Genomic DNA, 13,414 nt, shown 5'->3' with positions numbered 1-13,414 from the left:
TGAAAACTTAAATTAAGTTAAAATTAATTCATTTATCAATAATCAAGAAATGAGTTATTTTATTTTATCTTATTTTTATGCGTGCTTCTATGTGTATATATGATGCAATAATGTAGTCATCATATTGCATTATGAGATGATATTAAGAATCATTATTAATGGTCCAGGTCATTTCTGTCTCTTAGGGATAATTATGCATGATCTTTTCATAGGTTGCAAGGTACTTTTAAAGGTAAAATTTATTGTTCTTTTTTTGCTTTCTCTTTTTAGAGGTTGAATATTTGAATTTCTTCACGAAGTGTAGACCAATTTTCATATTGTTGTAACTTATATGAATTCATTAGAGGAGCCATTATTTTTGTGTAAGCACTGATGTTTTTTAGCACACTATGAAATGAGTTTGTTTCATCCAATCAATTTACATAATGTTTAGAAGATATCACTTTATCATATACCTAAGTTTCATATACTTCAAGGTATGCAAAGAGCTTCTATGATAAGTGTGTAGAATGCAAACATAAAAACTCTCAATTAGTGATAATTTTAGGAAACCTCTTCTAGAAACATATATACAATCTTTGAGGATCTATCATTTCTTTTTGAAGAAAAGTAAATTCTTTTATTGAACCTTTCATTTTTTCAAAAATATATTAGTTTTATTGATGATTTTTTCAATCCATAATTTTCTTTAGAAAATTGCGAATTGATGATGAGTTCTTCTAAGTAAGAAAGAAAAATTAAACTTCTTATGGAAAGTAGGGGTTAGAAGGTGCAAATAATTGATGGATTTAAGTATTAGACATTATAATATATTAAGTTTTTATCTTGATATAAAATGTAATCTATTAATTTTCACTATATTTCAAGATGTAAAATATAATAGTAGTTAATATTCTAATAGAGCATGAAATCTCTTTAGATGAACTTCAACAAGATTCGTAGAAATAACAAATATTTAATATAATTATAAGAAAATAATTAATCAAAATACTTATAAAACTACATAAGCTTGCAATGGTGTTTACATTGTATTAATAAAAGCTACTAGGCCAATATTTATTCCCTTAATAATTTTTCATAAAAATTTGCCCACTATGAATAAATTTCACCTTGTCAAGCGACTTCATGAGCATATAAACCATTTGAATTTCTTTTTGAAGCATTTTAACTTGACATGATAGCTCATCACTTGTTCTTAAATGTAGTGCCATGTGATTTTGAAATACTTTGTTATTTGTTTGAGAATAGGATTCTTGATTAGTTTCAAAGCATCCTATTTATTACAGTAAAGGATGGAGGAGACGATTTAGTAGTTGGGTTTCCTAACTTCATCCTTCTCAAAATCCTATGTATAAATTTCAAATCGTCTCTAATCTTAAATAGAAACTTACTTGACAAGTCTCCTACTTGTAACTAAAGTTTTATGAGTACCTTAAATTTAATCATAGATAGTAATCATCAATATTGATTTGTATGTTGTTTTAGGATTTGACTATGTGAGAATTCCTACATCAATGTTTTAGATCATACTCAATGTTTCATCATTAAGATGTTAGAAAGCATAAGGAGAAAACTAGAGTGCTATGAGTCAGTATCATTTGGCTATGGCTCGTTAGCAATTTAGGATGTTCTAAAAATTGTTATAATACACGTCAATTTTTGACAATATAGTATCAATCATTGTGACTTTAAAGTTATTGATGTTGATGATAAGAGTGAGGGAGTTTTCAAAATCCATTAGATGATCAGTTTCTCTTTCTAGATTGGATTGTGTGAGTGTTTTTGTATCAACATTTTAGATCATACTCCACGATCCATCATTACGATGATGGATATATTTATCTTCTTATGCTCTTTATCATCATGATGATGGATCATTGAGAATGGTCCAAAATATTGATATAAAAACACTCACGAAAATCAAATCTAGAAACAAAAAACAGATCATCTATTTGATTGTAAAAATCTACTCACTCTCACCATCAACACTAATAATTTTAATAGGATAACTATAGATACAAACATTGTTTAAAAAATACATTAAATCAACAAATATTACTAACCAAACATAACCAAATCACTTTGACCCATAATCCATCCCGTGCCACATATTTATCCTTGGTAGTTGTGATTGCGTTTCTATTCTACTCTGCCTTGTACTACACGTTCTTCGCTGTTACGTGTCCAGCGAGCTAAATTATTATTTTTGATCAATAATGTTACCCTTTGTTATTAAATTAATTAGGCTTCAGATATTTTCGGATTATTAGAGACGTGAGTAGGAAAAACACTCTTTGAGTATCCGAGGCCAAGAGGAGTATTTTAACTGTTTAAATTTTCGTTGTGTGTTTGGAGTTGCAAAAGGTAATCGAAGTCGATCTTAGAGCTCGAAAATGGCAGGCGCGAGTTTGGTCATTACTCTTTTCCTCTTTTCTCCCTTTATTATTGCACAAGGCCATTTTAGTTTTCACTTCCACCAATTCAATGCATCAACCCTCCAATTGTTCGGGGATGCTTCAGTGCGGTCGAATGCCGTCTCTCTTAATCATAAATCCCAGTTCAGTATCGGCCGTGCTTTTTATCGGCCTCCTCTGCATATGAAAGATCGCGAGTCTCCCACTTCTGCTTTGTCTTTCAGCACAACATTTGTGTTTAGCGTTGTTCCTTCAGATTCGGTAAGCGGTCATGGACTGGCGTTCATAATGACGCCCCACAAATTTCCACAGGGATTAATAGGAGCTGAGTATCTTGGCTTGCTTAGCGATCTTTCAAACTTGGGAAAGGCCTCCAATCATCTGTTTGCAGTGGAATTCGACACAGTAAAGAATGAGGAATTTCATGACATCAACGACAATCACGTTGGTGTGGATTTAAACGGCCTCAAGTCTGTAAACTCCACGTCTGCAGGCTACTGGATTGGTAAAAACCAGTTCCAAAACGTGGATCTTAAAAAGGGACAGAATTTTCAAGCGTGGATTGATTATGACAATCTTCTTACCGAGCTCAATGTCACCATAACAGAGGCTGGATTAAATCGCCCAGAAAAACCACTGATGCACATAAAAAACATGTCTCTGTCCAACATTTTTGATGAAGAAATCTATGTTGGTTTCTCAGCTGCCACGGGATCTATCTTTGATGAGACTTATATCCTTGCCTGGAGCTTCACTACAAACGGATCTGCTGCATTCCTGAATGCTTCAAACCTTCCGTCCTTTGCACAGAGAAAATTGAATAGCCCGAACTCCAAACTGATAGCTAGCATAAGCACAGCTTGCCTCTTCCTCCTCCTGTTTATTGTCATTGCATCGCTTATTCTGTTGAAGAGAAACCGGTACAGAGATATTATCCAAGGATGGGAGGAGGAGTACTGGCCTCACAGACTTAAGTACAAGGACCTACATATTGCAACCAAGGGCTTTCGAGAGGACCAACTTATAGGGTCTGGAGGCTTCGGCCGGGTCTACAGAGGATTACTTCCCACAAATGGCCTCCAAGTAGCGGTGAAATGTATTCTAAGAGAAACCTACGATGGGGTGAAAGAGTTCATAGCAGAGATCTCCAGTCTTGGTCGCCTTCAACATCGAAATCTTTTGCAAATCAGAGGCTTTTGTAGGCTGGGCAAAAAGCTATTCATAGTTTATGACTACATGCCAAATGGGAGCCTGGACAAGATGATATTTGGAAACCCAAAGATTGTGTTAGGATGGAGTCAAAGATACAAAATCCTCAGAGATGTTGCTGCGGGTCTGCTGTATCTTCATGAAGAATGGGAGCAACGTGTAGTGCATAGAGACATTAAGTCCAGCAATATATTGCTGGACTCAGAGATGAATGGGAAGTTAGGGGATTTTGGGCTTGCCCGTCTATACGAGCATAACGAAAAGTCGCAAACCACTCGAGTGGTTGGAACGCTGGGGTACATCGCACCGGAGCTGATACACACAGGAAAGGCGAGCCCAGCCACAGATGTTTTCAGCTTCGGTATTTTTATGTTGGAAGTTGCATGTGGAAGGAGGCCTGTTGATACTTCTCTCCAATCCGTTCAAATAGTCATGGTGGACTGGGTGAGAGAGTTGCATGGCACAGGAAGTCTGATGGATGCGGCCGACCCAAATCTTGGTGTGGAATATGTGGGAAGTGAGATGGAGAGAGTGCTGAAACTAGGTTTGATCTGTTCTAATCCTCAGCCAGAAGGCAGGCTTGGCATCAGACAAGTACTCCAAATACTTGAAGAAGAATCTCCATTACCAGACTTTGGGGATCTGTTTTATTTGGAGATGACTAGTGGACCCAGTAGTACTTGGAAGTCGCCTCCATATTTCAGTCACAGCGACGATGCTTCCATTTCCCTGGTTCTAGACCGATGACAGACTCTGCACAAGTAGGCCAAACATTAGCCTTCTAGTACTCTGTTTAAGATGGATCCTTGTGTGGTTTGTGTTCTCTGCTTTAACTTGGTTGTGCTTGCTCATATCTGGATATTTGTTGGTAATTCAACTTGCCCTTAGACTTCGGGTTGTAAATATTTGTCCCATATTTGGATATTGGCTTCGTAATTTTTGTTTAGTATAGTTTGTAATTTCAGGATTTATTAACTAGGTTATTGTAATCTAAGCTGATCGAGATGCTTGTTGCTGCTAATATTTTCGAGCTTCTTACGGCATGGTTAGTTGTCTGACCGGCAGAAAATGAATGTTCGTCAAGTAACGGTAGATGGCTTCAAACCTGTATCTCACCTTCAATCTACATGAAGTCTATTGAGAAAAGGCACATTTGTAGTGATGTGATTTCTAATGTGGATAGTTTTTTTTTAAAATTTATTTTTAAATGAAAATAAATACTGTGGGTGTGAGTATTTTAGTATCTATACACATTCTAATGGTTTTGATAAAAAATGTTAATTTAAAATCTATATTTGTTGATTTAATATTCATTTTTTTTGATAATATTGTACTAATAATTGACTCTTAAGTTGTTTTTGATAATGACAACTACTCATAGGTGGATCAAATCATGTGATGCCACATGAGCTGCATAAATATGAGTATCCCTAATGCATTGTGATCGATGTCACTATTTTTGTAAAGTTTTAGACACTTTGGCAACAAGTATGCTGATGTGACAACATAGTTGGTGATGTAGCCCTAGAACCTTATTTATCATAAGGGAACTTGCTATGTAAGTTGCTGGAAAAAATGGGATTGATTCAAAAATTCTATGTAGGATTTTGAGAAGCAGAAGGTTAGGATGGTCAACTACTGAGCCCTCTCCCATATATGATTTTTTTTGTGCAGCAAAAATAATCCACATATGAAATTATTATGTTAATCAATATATAATACATGTCCAAAATCAAACAAATAGAATAATTATGATTTATTAATTGATATCTTGTGACAATCTTCACAAATCATGTCTAAGATTACATAACTGCAATAGTTAAAAAAACAAAAAAAAAATTAGTTAAAGAAGATAACATCTTTAAATCTAAAATATGATAAAGTGCATTTTTTGAAGATGATATGAAGGGGACTTATTTGACATTAACAGAGAAAAAATGTCAACAATTTGGGATTAGATATAAAATAATATAGCTAGACTTAGGTAAAGGCAATATTTTCCTTAATCTTTTTGAATGCAGTCTTGAACCCAATATTGTAACTTTAATCTTCTTAAAAACTTTTATCCTAAAAAAAATCATTTGTACAGTGTAGTGTAGTTCTTGCCAAGTGTAGGTAGGATAACTTTGGAAGATATGATGCATAATGGTTGTGTTGTAACATATGATGAGCATTAAGACCACATATTTTGGAAAGGGGCATGCTCAAGCCTCCAATGTAATACAAGAAGTAACTAGATTTCCTAAATATGTAAAGGTGTAAAGCAACTAAAGTGTTTCAAATAGAATAATTTCTCAGACAAAAATAAATCCAAAAGAAATATAATTCATGACTTTAGTCCCATAATTGCATGCAAGTTATTGTATAGTAATAACAACATTTTAATTGATAAAAAGCTAGCCAATACAAAAATATGGGTGAAGCAAAGAAAAAAAAGATAGTTTTAGGAACAACAAGGAAGAATTGTACATGAACATTCTTGAAAATTGGATAAAATTTATTGTTACAGGGATATCATAAAGATTAGCCCCTACCTCTATAATTCTAACTAGAAATCAAGACGCAGTCTAGAGGAAACTTTAAGGTAATGAGTTTGATCTATTTTTTTACTAAAACAAGTTGAATCATAATTTGACAAGCCCTTGATATAATATATGAAATTGAAAAATTCATAATCTTTTGAGTTTTATTCCATTTTATGATATAGTATTTTTGTTGCTACAATGAGAACTTCTTTTAAAGTCTTCCATAAGCCTACAAAACATATATGAAATCCCCCAAAACATATTACACATAACATTAAAAGCCTATGGATTCAACATTAGATGATTATTCCATTCTCAAATACTCTTGAAAGAAATGTATATTTTGCAAACAATATGACTATTTATTTGTACTTGAAATACACAAGCATACATAAATGAATGATAAACCCTTCTAATGAAAATATTGAATGAAATATTGTATTAATGGATGTACCTTTCTCTTATTGATATAATAATTGTAGCCAAAATAAATTAACATTCTTGTGAATGAATAAAATATTGAAATTGATGAAAGATCAACCCCACAACTCCCAAAAATCACTTGTATGCAAACACCTATCATAGAAAGAGAGAAGCAAAAGCTATGGAGGTTGGAAATTCTCAAATTCACAAATGAGACATTCTTGATGAGCAAAAAAAGAGATTGCTATTAGTGAAAGTGAATCAATAAATAACAAAGAGATCAATCCTTATAAAAGGAGATCAAAACCCTAACATATAAAACCTAGCTTGTATGATAATACTTAATAAAAGAATTAATTATTATATGGCCAAAGTTTAGCTTAAGTATACTAGAGATAATAAGTTACTTAATAATTAAATCAATATGATTTAATTAATAAGAAAATACTTTATTACTCTAGCACCCCCCTTAAGATAAACTTAGGGAGTACCTAAAAACTTAGAAACTACTACTAGAAGTAAACTTGGGTCCCAACAACAAAGGCTGATAGGTACCCAAGCACAACTAAATCTCTGAAAAGAGGAGAAATAGAGAAAACCACATGGGAAGAACCCTACTCCAAAAAGAGATGGAAATAATGTTGAAAAGAACTAGTGAAGGACTAAAGAAGCCTCTAAACTAGGGAATGTCCCAGAAGATATGAACAAAATATGATCATGAAGAACACCACTAAAGCATGAAGCTGCAAGCACTGCCAAACTACTAATTTGAAGAACCTTCATTGTATAGAACATGACCAGGTCTAGAAGACTAAGTCTTAAGAGTTGATCAATCGAAGATGGAAGGTATCTTCATGGCCTCCAAAAATAGGAATGAAAGAATGTCTATATGGTAAATGATCCATTTCACCGAAATGCATAGGTATCTAGCCACTGCAACCACCTAGTACATAGGACCAAATACTGAATACATAGCTCACTCCATTGAACCAAGAAAGAAGTAGAACCAACATAACCCCCCTCTAATGATGAGAGATAAGAAATAAAAATTGAAACTAAATGCAATATCTCCTACAGAAAGAAGAATTAGGAACATCAAATGTGCAAAAAAAATACAAACACCTATAATGGCACATGTCATTGACACATCATGATGCTAATGTCGTGGAAGGAACACTCACTTGATAAAGGAAGATGGTGAACATGGCCAACATGAAATCCCCCAAGGAACTTTATAATGTAGTATGAGTACAACAAAATACAAAGATGTGCAAGATCCCAAAATGCAATAGTGTGATACTTTATCTCAGCGAGTTTGTAAAAAATGCATACAAATGATGTCTAAATAGACCATAAGAGACATAAGGCTAATATAAAAGATAATACAACCCATGAAAAATAATTTGAAGCAACGAAATCGATCCCTAGACCTGAAACAACCAAGATATCCACCATAATGCAAAAAAGTGAAAAATTTGAATAGAATGTGCCTAGAGCATAATATGGAAAAACAACTAGCATCACTGGAAAGAGCTCTCAAAGACCTTTCCAACGATATAAATAATTTTCAAATTGGGGATCAAATGCTCAAGATATGTCTCCTAGAGTGCAAAATAAAACTCCTAACTTTGACACCAAAAATAGCCATAATAAAAAACTACGACCTTGGGATCTATTCCAAAATGCCTCAAAAAGTGTGCCCACTAGCACCAAAATTACTTTGGGAAGCATGACAATTTCATACCAAAAGTATCTTGATTTGTGTATCAAAAAATCTCGATTTGCATACCAAAATCTCAATTTGTGTACCAAAAATCTTGATTTGTGTGCCAAAAGACCACAATTTTTGTGCCAAAATATCTTGATTTCCATATTGAAATTTTTTGATTTCTATGCGAAAAATCACAAAATTATTGCCTCACAAAATGTGCCCAACCTCAAAGCAATATATTTTTGCCTCAAATTTCAATCATGTCCAAATTGGACAAAGTTTATATGAAAATAATGGTTTTTGGGTGCTCTGAGCTCAACGATGATGTCCGTTTGGGCTCAAAGTGCACAAAAAATTAGTGACCCCTAGATCCAATACAAAAATCTTTGAAGATGAAACCATTTGAAAAAAAGGCACATATTTGAAAGCCAAGCCAAAACCTCTCATTAATAGAACCGGGGCATGAAGAGTTGGAGCTCTAATACCATATTGAAGTTGATGAAAGATCAACTCCACATATCCCAAGAATCACCTATATGCAAACACCTGCCACATAAAGAGAAGAAAAAGCTATGGAGGCTGTAATTCCCAGACCCACAAATGAGACATCCTTGATGAGAAAAGAGAGAGATTGCTATTATCAAAATTGAATCAATAAATAAAAAAGAGATGAATCCTTATAAAAGGAGATGAAAGAAAAATGCTATTAGGATTCTAAAGATTCAATTAAGTTTATTAAATATAAATTTACCTCATTCAAGTGTTTGTTTCAACTAAAAGTGATTCTCTATTGCGGTCTAAATAAGTGTCCATGCAATGACAACAACATTACATTAATATATTTTAGGAATAAATTGTTAACAATTTTTTCATACTAATGTTGAAGAGAAGAGACTTGAAAGAGAAAAAAGGTTTGCTTAGGGACAATCCAACATTAATGCACGTGAATAAATATTTAAAATAACTTAGGTTGCATGATAATAGTTAATAAAAGAATTAATTATTATATGCCCAAAGTTTAGCTTAAGTAAACTAGAGATAATAAGTGACTTACTAATTAAATCAATATGATTTAATTAATAAGAAAATACTTTTTAAATTACTCTAACATAAAATATTTTACAAATAATATAAAGATAATGTTAGTGAAGTCACAATGTCCTATTACCCGCTAATGCACTCACAATCATTAGTTAATTGCATGTGCAAAGATAGATGCTATAATAACCATATATTGGGAAGGTACTTCTAGATCTAATCCCCCATTCAAAAAATTTATTGTCCCAACTGCTATCACTTGATTATGGTCTCTAACACATAGAACCTACAAAATAGTGAGGTTGGCTCAAGCTATGCATTCACAATTTACGACCTATTATTTGAACACGGCTAAATTTATAAATTTAAATTGTGATGTCATAGATGTGAAATAAAAAAAATTTCATATTGGACAATAAAAATTGATATCAACACCTTCATCATTGAAATCTGAAAATTCAATGCATTTACCATTACAAACATTGTCCGCAACTTGACTATGCAACTTTTGATACCCTACAAATTTGAAGTCGTCCACCCCTCTCCCACCTCCATGCCCTCTCATTCTTCAGAGGGATGGAGTCCCCCTCCATCCCCCCATTGAAACTGGCCCCTATTTGCCCAAATTTTGAGCCAGTCGCAAAATCCCAGAATGGCCATTTCCTTCTTTAGGAGTACACTAATCTTCTGATGGAACCTGATGTCGTTCCTAATGACTATGCTTGTTTGGGCCCCAAACCCCTGAGCAGTTCCATGATAACAGAGGCCCCAAAGTCAAACTGGTTGGGGGCTATTGATGGATCCAACACTCCTATAGGTTCTGGTGCAAACCCCATGTTCTCCTCAGGACCTAGTGGACCTTTGATTTCTTTACCTGATTTTGTGGTGGATTCAATTTCCTCAAGGTTTACCCTGTGCCTTGTTGGAAAGTTTGTCTCTTTTTGACCTATGGTGGATATGGTCAGAAAATGGTGCTCGACAAAGTGGAAACTAATAGGTTATGTATCCATCTCAGTGGTGGCTGGGTCCTTCTTCTTGTTCAGGTTCATGGCTGAAAAGGACCAAGATTCGATCATGGCCAGATCTTGGAACTTTGGTAAACAACACTTGATTCTAGTGAAATGGAAACTGGGTTTTAACCTAGAGAGTGACCTTTATAGATCCACCTTGATTTGGATATGCTTGCCTGGGCTCCCCTTGGAATTTTGGTATGAGTGTGTTTTCAGATAGATTGGTAGCTCCTTTGGGAAGTTCATAAAAATGGAATCGATGATTGGTTCAAAGATTAAACTAGGTTTTGCTAAGATCTATATGAATGTGGGAATGAATAAAGCTCTACCAACTATGGTGGATCTAAAGTCTAAATGGGGAACCTGGTCGCAATCGTTGGTTTATGAGAATTCTACTCCTTTTTGTCAGAAATGTAACAACTTTGGCCATCTGTTTGTAGAGTGCCCAAAGAGTGAGAAATTCAAGAACAAGATCTCATCCCTAGGTGTGGAGGTGGCTGAAATTTCAAAATAGCTAAAAGGGTTGTCATATCTAAAATATAGGAAAAGAAAAAACTAGTTGGGTCCACCAAAACTTGAATGGGGAATCCTTAGCTAAATGGAACCCCTTGCATTGATAAGAGCACCAAAACCCCTATAAAGGAGAAGGTTGTAGTGCAAGGTGAGGGGATGAATGATCTAATGGATGCTACTACTCAAGAAGAGGGGGAGATTATTGACATGCAAACCCTGAAAAAGCCACATTTTGGTGATGGTTTGCTAGACAAAGAAATGGTTTCTGAGGGGGTTATGAGCTACTGCAACCCACCCCTCAACTTGGGGGCTGGCTCACCACTCAAAAATGGAACCCTTGTGGTTTCCCTTCCAAGTATTGTTGAAGTCTTTTCCCCTACTTCTGAGGGCGCAAGCCTTGATTTCCTTAGCAATGAAATTGAATGGATAGTCCCAAAGAGAAAGATCAGAGGAGGGAATAGGGAAAATATTGGATCAACTATGAGGATTAGGAGACCTCCAATCAGGAACATCTGCCAAAAGGAAATAGAAAAGGATATTGCAATAGGGAAACAAAAAACCCTAAAGGAAACCCAGAACCATAAAAGATAAAGATCATATCTTGGAATGTGAGAGGGTTGAATAGCCCTAGGAAGTAGTACAAAATCAAATAGAGGATCATTGAACTTAACATTGATATGATTCTTTTGCAGGAAGTGAAAATGTCTGAGCAAGTCTTTTTGAGAATGGTTAATTATATACAGTCGGGTGCTAAATATACCTATAGTAATGCTAATGGAGCTTCTGATGGTATTTCTATGATGTGGAATCTTGACAAGGCTATGGGTGTCGATATCTCCATCAACACCCATTTTGTTTCCACTAACTTCACCGCTCAAATTGGTAGTTGGACTATTTTTAATTTCTATGCCCCCAACAATCAAAATGGTAGGCTTGCTATCTAGAATGAGGCTACCATGAGATAGGATATTTTTTTTTGTCTATGTGTGAATTTAACACCCTATTATACCCTTTGGAGAAGTTGGGGGGATTGGAGGATTTTTTGGATAATATGTAGGGCCTGGAGGATTTTTTGAGAAGAAACGATCTAATAGATATTGATCTCTAGGGTTCTGCATTCACTTGGTCTAATAACAGACTGGGGAAAAACTTGATTCAAGTTAGGTTGGACAAGGCTCTAATCTCTTCCAGATGAGACATTCTTCAACACACCTCCCTAAAGGCATATCTGAGGACCATTTTAGATCATTCTATGCTTCTTCTCTCTTGGACACAAAGTTCTACTAGACGAAGACCTTTTAGGTATGAGATCATCTGGAATTTGCATAATGAATCTAGAGACTATATTGCACGAGGTGGAAGGATCCAGTATAAGGCACAACCATGTTCTAGATTGGTAGAAAAATTGATAGAATCAGAAAGGAGGTGAGAGAACGGATAAAATCCTCATTTCAAAATTTATCCAAAGAAAAGAAGGTTACTGAAAAGAAGCTAGAAGGTCTTCAAAATAAACTTGCACAAGACAATGCACAAATTGAGTAGTAGTAGGAGGAGAGGGAGTTAGGAACAAATGGAAAACCCTCCTGAATAGGGAGGAAGTATTTTGGAAACAAAGATTTAGGGTCCAATGGTTGAAGGAGGGAGGCAGAAACACAACATTTTTTCATAGATCAGCCTCGAGAAGGAAAAAAAGAAACACTATCAACATGTTGACAAATGATAATGACCATGAGGTCATAGAAATGAAATAGATAGAAGATAAATTCAATTCCTATTTCCAAGAATGTACAATCCCCCGGTTGCCTAGGTTGATAGAAACTTACAAAGTGATATCCTAATGTTGCTTCAACTAGTGATTAATGACCAAATGAATTGGAAAATAACGTGCAAGGTCAAAAAAGAGGAAGTGAGAATAGCTATTTTCAGTATGGATCAATATAAAGCCCTCGGTCCTGATGGGTTCCCTCCTACCTTCTTCCAGGAATTTTTGGACATTATTGAGTATGACATCATCCATATTTCACATGACTTTTTTAGGACTAGAAAGCTGCTAAAGGAACTTAACCAGACCTTCATTGTTTTCATCCCTAAGACAAAGGACCCTCGGAGGCTAGAAGACTTTAGACCAATTAGCCTTTGCAACACAATTTATAAGGTTCTTGCTAAGGTTATGGTGAATCATATCAAGCCCCTCCTAGACAAATTCATTAGCCCCTATTAGAATGGCTTTGTGCCTGGGAGCTAGATTCTTGACGCTGTTATAACCACCCATGAGGTAATACACTCTATGGAGAGGTATAAGAACCTAGGTATGGCACTTAAACTAGATATTTCCAAAGCTCATGATAAGGTCAGGCGTGATTTCCTCTTTGATATTCTTACCAAACTTGACTTTAATGCAAAGGATAATAGTATTATAAAAAACACTATTACCTCTGTTACTTTTTCGGTGCTCATTAATGGAGCCCCTAACAAATTTTTCTCTTCCTCCCAAGGCCTTTGCCAAGGTGATCCCTTATCTCCCTACCTTTTTATTATTATAATGGAAGTTCTAAGTAGAAATTTAGTTTC

General features: G+C 34.9%; 1 pseudogene across 1 annotated transcript; it reads left to right on the top strand.

The window, feature by feature from the left end:
* The first annotated feature begins 2,302 nt into the window (after window positions 1–2,302).
* Window positions 2,303–4,785, top strand: LOC149549382 (L-type lectin-domain containing receptor kinase SIT2 pseudogene; annotated as a pseudogene). Its single transcript, XR_016354467.1, has one exon. The product of XR_016354467.1 is annotated as an L-type lectin-domain containing receptor kinase SIT2 pseudogene (transcript).
* Window positions 4,786–13,414: the final 8,629 nt, after the last annotated feature.

Source organism: Cupressus sempervirens, chromosome 7 (genome assembly GCF_028749045.1).
Source record: "Cupressus sempervirens isolate cs-2001-9-10 chromosome 7, ASM2874904v1, whole genome shotgun sequence".
NCBI classification, from domain to species: Eukaryota; Viridiplantae; Streptophyta; class Pinopsida; order Cupressales; family Cupressaceae; genus Cupressus; species Cupressus sempervirens.
This window is presented reverse-complemented; position numbering and strand designations above follow the sequence as displayed.